At 50.1% G+C, this 10009-nt stretch overlaps 3 non-coding genes across 3 annotated transcripts; all 3 read left to right on the plus strand.

Moving 5' to 3' along the window:
• The first annotated feature begins 1241 nt into the window (after positions 1-1241).
• Trnas-cga lies at positions 1242-1316 on the plus strand. Its single transcript has one exon. It is a non-coding gene; the product is annotated as a tRNA-Ser (tRNA).
• Positions 1317-3046: 1730 nt separating this feature from the next.
• Trnas-uga lies at positions 3047-3121 on the plus strand. The gene has a single exon. It is a non-coding gene; the product is annotated as a tRNA-Ser (tRNA).
• An 828-nt stretch (positions 3122-3949) lies between these two features.
• Trnas-uga lies at positions 3950-4024 on the plus strand. The gene has a single exon. It is a non-coding gene; the product is annotated as a tRNA-Ser (tRNA).
• Positions 4025-10009: the final 5985 nt, after the last annotated feature.

Here is a 10009-nt window from a genome sequence, read left to right on the forward strand (position 1 = left end):
AAACTTCCTGGCAGATTAAAACTGTGTGCCCGACCGAGACTCGAACTCGGGACCTTTGCCTTTCGCGGGCAAGTGCTCTACCAACTGAGCTACCGAAGCACGACTCACGTCCGGTACTCACAGCTTTACTTCTGCCAGTACCTCGTCTCCTACCTTCCAAACTTTACAGAAGCTCTCCTGCGAAACATGCAGAACTAGCACTCCTGAAAGAAAGGATATTGCGGAGACATGGCTTAGCCACAGCCTGGGGGATGTTTCCAGAATGAGATTTTCACTCTGCAGCGGAGTGTGCGCTGATATGAAACTTCCTGGCAGATTAAAACTGTGTGCCCGACCGAGACTCGAACTCGGGACTTTTGCCTTTCGCGGGCAAGTGCTCTACCAACTGAGCTACCGAAGCACGACTCACGTCCGGTACTCACAGCTTTACTTCTGCCAGTACCTCGTCTCCTACCTTCCAAACTTTACAGAAGCTCTCCTGCGAAACATCCCCCAGGCTGTGGCTAAGCCATGTCTCCGCAATATCCTTTCTTTCAGGAGTGCTAGTTCTGCATGTTTCGCAGGAGGGCTTCTGTAAAGTTTGGAAGGTAGGAGACGAGGTACTGGCAGAAGTAAAGCTGTGAGTACCGGACGTGAGTCGTGCTTCGGTAGCTCAGTTGGTAGATCACTTGCCCGCGAAAGGCAAAGGTCCCGAGTTCGAGTCTCGGTCGGGCACACAGTTTTAATCTGCCAGGAATTTTCATATCAGCGCACACTCCGTTGCAGAGTGAAAATCTCATTCTGGAAACATACCCCAGGCTGTGGCTAAGCCATGTCTCCGCAATATCCTTTCTTTCAGGAGTGCTAGTTCTGCATGTTTCGCAGGAGAGCTTCTGTAAAGTTTGGAAGGTAGGAGACGAGGTACTGGCAGAAGTAAAGCTGTGAGTACCGGACGTGAGTCGTGCTTCGGTAGCTCAGTTGGTAGAGCACTTGCCCGCGAAATGCAAAGGTCCCGAGTTCGAGTCTCGGTCGGGCACACAGTTTTAATCTGCCAGGAAGTTTCATATCAGCGCACACTCCGCTGCAGAGTGAAAATCTCATTCTGGAAACATCCCCCAGGCTGTGGCTAAGCCATGTCTCCGCAATATCCTTTCTTTCAGGAGTGCTAGTTCTGCATGTTCGCAGGAGAGCTTCTGTAAAGTTTGGAAGGTAGGAGACGAGGTACTGGCAGAAGTAAAGCTGTGAGTACCGGACGTGAGTCGTGCTTCGGTAGCTCAGTTGGTAGAGCGCTTGCCCGCGAAAGGCAAAGGTCCCGAGTTCGAGTCTCGGTCGGGCACACAGATTTAATCTGCCAGGAAGTTTCATATCAGCGCACACTCCGCTGCAGAGTGAAAATCTCATTCTGGAAACATCCCCCAGGCTGTGGCTAAGCCATGTCTCCGCAATATCCTTTCTTTCAGGAGTGCTAGTTCTGCATGTTTCGCAGGAGAGCTTCTGTAAAGTTTGGAAGGTAGGAGACGAGGTACTGGCAGAAGTAAAGCTGTGAGTACCGGACGTGAGTCGTGCTTCGGTAGCTCAGTTGGTAGAGCACTTGCCCGCGAAAGGCAAAGGTCCCGAGTTCGAGTCTCGGTCGGGCACACAGTTTTAATCTGCCAGGAAGTTTCGTATCAGCGCACACTCCGTTGCAGAGTGAAAATCTCATTCTGGAAACATTCACCAGGCTGTGGCTAAGCCATGTCTCCGCAATATCCTTTCTTTCAGGAGTGCTAGTTCTGCATGTTCGCAGGAGAGCTTCTGTAAAGTTTGGAAGGTAGGAGACGAGGTACTGGCAGAAGTAAAGCTGTGAGTACCGGACGTGAGTCGTGCTTTGGTAGCTCAGTTGGTAGAGCGCTTGCCCGCGAAAGGCAAAGGTCCCGAGTTCGAGTCTCGGTCGGGCACACAGATTTAATCTGCCAGGGAGTTTCATATCAGCGCACACTCCGCTGCAGAGTGAAAATCTCATTCTGGAAACATCCCCCAGGCTGTGGCTAAGCCATGTCTCCGCAATATCCTTTCTTTCAGGAGTGCTAGTTCTGCATGTTTCGCAGGAGAGCTTCTGTAAAGTTTGGAAGGTAGGAGACGAGGTACTGGCAGAAGTAAAGCTGTGAGTACCGGACGTGAGTCGTGCTTCGGTAGCTCAGTTGGTAGAGCACTTGCCCGCGAAAGGCAAAGGTCCCGAGTTCGAGTCTCGGTCGGGCACACAGTTTTAATCTGCCGGAAAGTTTCATATCAGCCCACACTCCGCTGCAGAGTGAAAATCTCATTCTGGAAACATCCCCCAGGTTGTGGCTAAGCCATGTCTCCGCAATATCCTTTCTTTCAGGAGTGCTAGTTCTGCATGTTTCGCAGGAGAGCTTCTGTAAAGTTTGGAAGGTAGGAGACGAGGTACTGGCAGAAGTAAAGCTGTGAGTACCGGACGTGAGTCGTGCTTCGGTAGCTCAGTTGGTAGAGCACTTGCCCGCGAAAGGCAAAGGTCCGGAGTTCGAGTCTCGGTCGGGCACACAGTTTTAATCTGCCAGGAAGTTTCATATCAGCGCACACTCCGCTGCAGAGTGAAAATCTCATTCTGGAAACATCCCCCAGGCTGTGGCTAAGCCATGTCTCCGCAATATCCTTTCTTTCAGGAGTGCTAGTTCTGCATGTTTCGCAGGAGAGCTTCTGTAAAGTTTGGAAGGTAGGAGACGAGGTACTGGCAGAAGTAAAGCTGTGAGTACCGGACGTGAGTCGTGCTTCGGTAGCTCAGTTGGTAGAGCACTTGCCCGCGAAAGGCAAAGGTCCCGAGTTCGAGTCTCGGTCGGGCACACAGTTTTAATCTGCCAGGAAGTTTCATATCAGTGCACACTCCGTTGCAGAGTGAAAATCTCATTCTGGAAACATTCCCCAGGCTGTGGCTAAGCCATGTCTCCGCAATATCCTTTCTTTCAGGAGTGCTAGTTCTGCATGTTTCGCAGGAGAGCTTCTGTAAAGTTTGGAAGGTAGGAGACGAGGTTCTGGCAGAAGTAAAGCTGTGAGTACCGGACGTGAGTTGTGCTTCGGTAGCTCAGTTGGTAGAGCACTTGCCCGTGAAAGGCAAAGGTCCCGAGTTCGAGTCTCGGTCGGGCACACAGTTTTAATCTGCCAGGAAGTTTCATATCAGCGCACACTCATCTGCAGAGTGAAAATCTCATTCTGGAAACATCCCCCAGGCTGTGGCTAAGCCATGTCTCCGCAATATCCTTTCTTTCAGGAGTGCTAGTTCTGCATGTTTCGCAGGAGAGCTTCTGTAAAGTTTGGAAGGTAGGAGACGAGGTACTGGCAGAAGTAAAGCTGTGAGTACCGGACGTGAGTCGTGCTTCGGTAGCTCAGTTGGTAGAGCACTTGCCCGCGAAAGGCAAAGGTCCCGAGTTCGAGTCTCGGTCGGGCACACAGTTTTAATCTGCCGGAAAGTTCCATATCAGCGCACACTCCGCTGCAGAGTGAAAATCTCATTCTGGAAACATCCCCCAGGCTGTGGCTAAGCCATGTCTCCGCAATATCCTTTCTTTCAGGAGTGCTAGTTCTGCATGTTTAGCAGGAGAGCTTCTGTAAAGTTTGGAAGGTAGGAGACGAGGTACTGGCAGAAGTAAAGCTGTGAGTACCGGACGTGAGTCGTGGTTCGGTAGCTCAGTTGGTAGAGCACTTGCCCGCGAAAGGCAAAGTTCCCGAGTTCGAGTCTCGGTCGGGCACACAGTTTTAATCTGCCAGGAAGTTTCATATCAGCGCACACTCCGTTGCAGAGTGAAAATCTCATTCTGGAAACATTCCCCAGGCTGTGGCTAAGCCATGTCTCTGCAATATCCTTTCTTTCAGGAGTGCTAGTTCTGCATGTTTCGCAGGAGAGCTTCTGTAAAGTTTGGAAGGTAGGAGACGAGGTACTGGCAGAAGTAAAGCTGTGAGTACCGGACGTGAGTTGTGCTTCGGTAGCTCAGTTGGTAGAGCACTTGCCCGTGAAAGGCAAAGGTCCCGAGTTCGAGTCTCGGTCGGGCACACAGTTTTAATCTGCCAGGAAGTTTCATATCAGCGCACACTCATCTGCAGAGTGAAAATCTCATTCTGGAAACATCCCCCAGGCTGTGGCTAAGCCATGTCTCCGCAATATCCTTTCTTTCAGGAGTGCTAGTTCTGCATGTTTCGCAGGAGAGCTTCTGTAAAGTTTGGAAGGTAGGAGACGAGGTACTGGCAGAAGTAAAGCTGTGAGTACCGGACGTGAGTCGTGCTTCGGTAGCTCAGTTGTTAGAGCACTTGCCCACGAAAGGCAAAGGTCCCGAGTTCGAGTCTCGGTCGGGCACACAGTTTTAATCTGCCGGAAAGTTTCATATCAGCGCACACTCCGCTGCAGAGTGAAAATCTCATTCTGGAAACATCCCCCAGGCTGTGGCTAAGCCATGTCTCCGCAATATCCTTTCTTTCAGGAGTGCTAGTTCTGCATGTTTCGCAGGAGAGCTTCTGTAAAGTTTGGAAGGTAGGAGACGAGGTACTGGCAGAAGTAAAGCTGTGAGTACCGGACGTGAGTCGTGCTTCGGTAGCTCGGTTGGTAGAGCACTTGCCCGCGAAAGGCAAAGGTCCCGAGTTCGAGTCTCGGTCGGGCACACAGTTTTAATCTGCCAGGAAGTTTCATATCAGCGCACACTCCGTTGCAGAGTGAAAATCTCATTCTGGAAACATCCCCCAGGCTGTGGCTAAGCCATGTCTCCGCAATATCCTTTCTTTCAGGAGTGCTAGTTCTGCATGTTTCGCAGGAGAGCTTCTGTAAAGTTTGGAAGGTAGGAGACGAGGTACTGGCAGAAGTAAAGCTGTGAGTACCGGACGTGAGTCGTGCTTCGGTAGCTCGGTTGGTAGAGCACTTGCCCGTGAAAGGCAAAGGTCCCGAGTTCGAGTCTCGGTCGGGCACACAGTTTTAATCTGCCAGGAAGTTTCATATCAGCGCACACTCCGCTGCAGAGTGAAAATCTCATTCTGGAAACATCCCCCAGGCTGTGGCTAAGCCATGTCACCGCAATATCCTTTCTTTCAGGAGTGCTAGTTCTGCATGTTTCGCAGGTGAGCTTCTGAAAAGTTTGGAAGGTAGGAGACGAGGTACTGGCAGAAGTAAAGCTGTGAGTACCGGACGTGAGTCGTGCTTCGGTAGCTCAGTTGGCAGAGCACTTGCCCGCGAAAGGCAAAGGTCCCGAGTTCGAGTCTCGGTCGGGCACACAGTTTTAATCTGCCAGGAAGTTTCGTATCAGCGCACACTCCGCTGCAGAGTGAAAATCTTATTCTGGAAACATCCCCCAGGCTGTGGCTAAGCCATGTCTCCGCAATATCCTTTCTTTCAGGAGTGCTAGTTCTGCATGTTTCGCAGGAGAGCTTCTGTAAAGTTTGGAAGGTAGGAGACGAGGTACTGGCAGAAGTAAAGCTGTGAGTACCGGACGTGAGTCGTGCTTCGGTAGCTCAGTTGGTAGAGCACTTGCCCGCGAAAGGCAAAGGTCCCGACTTCGAGTCTCGGTCGGGCACACAGTTTTAATCTGCCAGGAAGTTTCATATCAGCGCACAGTCCGCTGCAGAGTGAAACTCTCATTCTGGAAACATCCCCCAGGCTGTGGCTAAGCCATGTCTCCGCAATATCCTTTCTTTCAGGAGTGCTAGTTCTGCATGTTTCGCAGGAGAGCTTCTGTAAAGTTTGGAAGGTAGGAGACGAGGTACTGGCAGAAGTAAAGCTGTGAGTACCGGACGTGAGTCGTGCTTCGGTAGCTCAGTTGTTAGAGCACTTGCCCGCGAAAGGCAAAGGTCCCGAGTTCGAGTCTCGGTCGGGCACACAGTTTTAATCTGCCAGGAAGTTTCATATCAGCGCACACTCCGCTGCAGAGTGAAAATCTCATTCTGGAAACATCCCCCAGGCTGTGGCTAAGCCATGTCTCCGCAATATCCTTTCTTTCAGGAGTGCTAGTTCTGCATGTTTCGCAGGAGAGCTTCTGTAAAGTTTGGAAGGTAGGAGACGAGGTACTGGCAGAAGTAAAGCTGTGAGTACCGGACGTGAGTCGTGCTTCGGTAGCTCGGTTGGTAGAGCACTTACCCGCGAAAGGCAAAGGTCCCGAGTTCGAGTCTCGGTCGGGCACACAGTTTTAATCTGCCAGGAAGTTTCATATCAGCGCACACTCCGCTGCAGAGTGAAAATCTCATTCTGGAAACATCCCCCAGGCTGTGGCTAAGCCATGTCTCCGCAATATCCTTTCTTTCAGGAGTGCTAGTTCTGCATGTTTCGCAGGAGAGCTTCTGTAAAGTTTGGAAGGTAGGAGACGAGGTACTGGCAGAAGTAAAGCTGTGAGTACCGGACGTGAGTCGTGCTTCGGTAGCTCAGTTGGTAGAGCACTTGCCCGCGAAAGGCAAAGGTCCCGAGTTCGAGTCTCAGTCGGGCACACAGTTTTAATCTGCCAGGAAGTTTCATATCAGCGCACACTCCGTTGCAGAGTGAAAATCTCATTCTGGAAACATCCCCCAGGCTGTGGCTAAGCCATGTCTCCGCAATATCCTTTCTTTCAGGAGTGCTAGTTCTGCATGTTTCGCAGGAGAGCTTCTGTAAAGTTTGGAAGGTAGGAGACGAGGTACTGGCAGAAGTAAAGCTGTGAGTACCGGACGTGAGTCGTGCTTCGGTAGCTCAGTTGGTAGAGCACTTGCCCGCGAAAGGCAAAGGTCCCGAGTTCGAGTTTCGGTCGGGCAAACAGTTTTAATCTGCCAGGAATTTTCATATCAGCGCACACTCCGTTGCAGAGTGAAAATCTCATTCTGGAAACATCCCCCAGGCTGTGGCTAAGCCATGTCTCCGCAATATCCTTTCTTTCAGGAGTGCTAGTTCTGCATGTTTCGCAGGAGAGCTTCTGTAAAGTTTGGAAGGTAGGAGACGATGTACTGGCAGAATTAAAGCTGTGAGTACCGGACGTGAGTCGTGCTTCGGTAGCTCAGTTGGTAGAGCACTTGCCCGCGAAAGGCAAAGGTCCCGAGTTCGAGTCTCGGTCGGGCACACAGTTTTAATCTGCCAGGAAGTTTCATATCAGCGCACACTCCGCTGCAGAGTGAAAATCTCATTCTGGAAACATCCCCCAGGCTGTGTCTAAGCCATGTCTCCGCAATATCCTTTCTTTCAGGAGTGCTAGTTCTGCATGTTTCGCAGGAGAGCTTCTGTAAAATTTGGAAGGTAGGAGACGAGGTACTTGCAGAAGTAAAGCTGTGAGTACCGGACGTGAGTCGTGCTTCGGTAGCTCGGTTGGTAGAGCACTTGCCCGCGAAAGGCAAAGGTCCCGAGTTCGAGTCTCGGTCGGGCACACAGTTTTAATCTGCCATGAAGTTTCATATCAGCGCACACTCCGCTGCAGAGTGAAAATCTCATTCTGGAAACATCCCCCAGTCTGTGGCTAAGCCATGTCTCCGCAATATCCTTTGTTTCAGGAGTGCTAGTTCTGCATGTTTCGCAGGTGAGCTTCTGTAAAGTTTGGAAGGTAGGAGACGAGGTACTGGCAGAAGTAAAGCTGTGAGTACCGGACGTGAGTCGTGCTTCGGTAGCTCATTTGGTAGAGCACTTGCCCGCGAAAGGCAAAGGTCCCGAGTTCGAGTCTCGGTCGGGCACACAGTTTTAATCTGCCAGGAAGTTTCATATCAGCGCACACTCCGCTGCAGAGTGAAAATCTCATTCTGGAAACATCCCCCAGGCTGTGGCTAAGCCATGTCTCCGCAATATCCTTTCTTTCAGGAGTGCTAGTTCTGCATGTTTCGCAGGAGAGCTTCTGTAAAGTTTGGAAGGTAGGAGACGAGGTACTGGCAGAAGTACAGCTGTGAGTACCGGACGTGAGTCGTGCTTCGGTAGCTCAGTTGGTAGAGCACTTGCCCGCGAAAGGCAAAGGTTCCGAGTTCGAGTCTCGGTCGGGCACACAGTTTTAATCTGCCAGGAAGTTTCATATCAGCGCACACTCCGCTGCAGAGTGAAAATGTCATTCTGGATACATATTCTTTCATTACGTAGGGTGGAAGCAATAACATATCTACACATATCCTTGGAGACTATAAACCCAACTCTGTACTCCCCTTGTCTTTCGTCTTTTCTTGAATAGTACAAGGAAAATTTCTGCTTATAAATCTCTCCTCTTGCTTTCCACCTGATTTCCCACAGTGCAGTAACTTCCATTCCATACCTGAGCACCTCTTCCACAACACCACTCAACGCTTCTGTTTGCAACAGCGTACGCACGTTCCATGTTCCAAATTTAAGCACCGATAAATCCATATTCCTGTTTGCCAGCACAGCTTCTCTTCGTAGGGGCAGTACGGCATTCCTTGTTGATTTATTCGCAATAATAGATTTTTTTATAAGGTCAAGCTCTCCTAGAGTGGTTGACGACCTAGCGTATAGAGTCCCCCCTACCCTATGGTGTGGTACACACTTCGTCTGGCTCCTCAGCGGAGACCACTCCGGCTTGGGTGACCCTGCAGTAGCTACGCTACGACCGGCACGGCTGTCGATCTCATCAAAGCACGCAAATCCTCCAGCCCGGCACTGAAGGTGCTTCGATAAGGCGGTGTCCCCTGGGAAGGATGCCGTTGGCTTTAAACTTAATAAAAGAGGCTGACGCTGATCGTAATAATAAACACCGGTAATTCAATGGAATAAGGAAATTTGCGATCAAAGATTCTTTTAGTTTCTATGGATTCTTAAATCGCTGCGCTGTTCCAGCTGCTCGTGTCACTCCTCATCCGTAACTGAAAATGTTGTGCATACGTGTCACTCTTTGTTGAAGAGATGTCGCAAGAGAAAAATTCGTGGCGGACCAGATGAACCTTCAGAAGACTGGTGAAAAAATATGAACATGCTACTTTCTGAGACTTAGCTGATGGTGAATGGATTTGGTGGTTTTGTGGATTGAAGTGCAGGAGTCACTTTTGCTAAAGTTTACACAAACTTCGGTACGTACTATGAGAGCGATGACTAGTTCAAAATACACTGACAAGAACGTAATGTGGTAAAACACAAACATCTTCACTGAACGTTGCCAAAATGATAATTCAGTAATTCCATGACGTACCTGGGATGAGTGGACTAAAATTTCACTTTTATGCGAGCTTTGTACATCTATATCAACATGATTACTCTGCAATTCACAACTAAATGCCTGCCAGAGTGCCCATCGAACCACCCTCGTATTATTTCTCTACCGTTCCAAAGTGCGCGGGAGAAACAAACATTTACATCTGTCCGTGCGAGCTCTGTTTTCTCTTATTTTATCACGATGGTCATTTCTTCCTATGCAGGCGGGCGCCAACAAAATATTTTCGCATTCGGAGGAGGAATTTGGTGACTGAAATTTCGTGAAAAGATCCTGCCGCAACGAAAAACAAAACGAGCTGCTCTTCTTCGGACTCTTTCGATGTCCGTCGTCAATCCTATCTGACGCAGATTCCAACGTGGAGCAATACCGCAAAAGAGGACGGAGAAGTGTAGCGTGGGCAGCTTGTTTAGTAGACTTGTTGCATTTTCTAAGTGTTCTGCCTATAAATTGCAATCCTTGGCTCGCTTTTCCCACAACATTATCTATGTGATCGTTCCAGTTCAAGTTACTCTTAATTGTAATCCCTAAGTTGTGTTATGTTATGTTATCTTATGTTAACCAGGGACCTAGAAACGACAGAGAGGCTCTGTCCCCGCCGCAGCCGCAGTGGTCCGCAACCCCATGACGACTAACGTAGTCCACTTCACCCCTCTGCCGCCCCACACCGAACCCAGGGTTATTGTGCATGATAGTGTACGCGTACGTGGAGAACTTGTTTGCGCAGCAATCGCCGACATAGTGTAGCTGAGGCGGAATAAGGGGAACCAGCCCGCATTCGCCGAGGCAGATGGAAAACCGCCTAAAAACCATCTACAGGCTAGCCGGCTCACCGGACCTCGACACAAGTGACGGGGACCGGCGCTCCTTCCCGCCCGGAAAGCCGTGCGTTAGACCACACG

This window comes from Schistocerca piceifrons, chromosome 7, assembly GCF_021461385.2.
Source record: "Schistocerca piceifrons isolate TAMUIC-IGC-003096 chromosome 7, iqSchPice1.1, whole genome shotgun sequence".
In the NCBI taxonomy this organism is placed as follows: Eukaryota; Metazoa; Arthropoda; class Insecta; order Orthoptera; family Acrididae; genus Schistocerca; species Schistocerca piceifrons.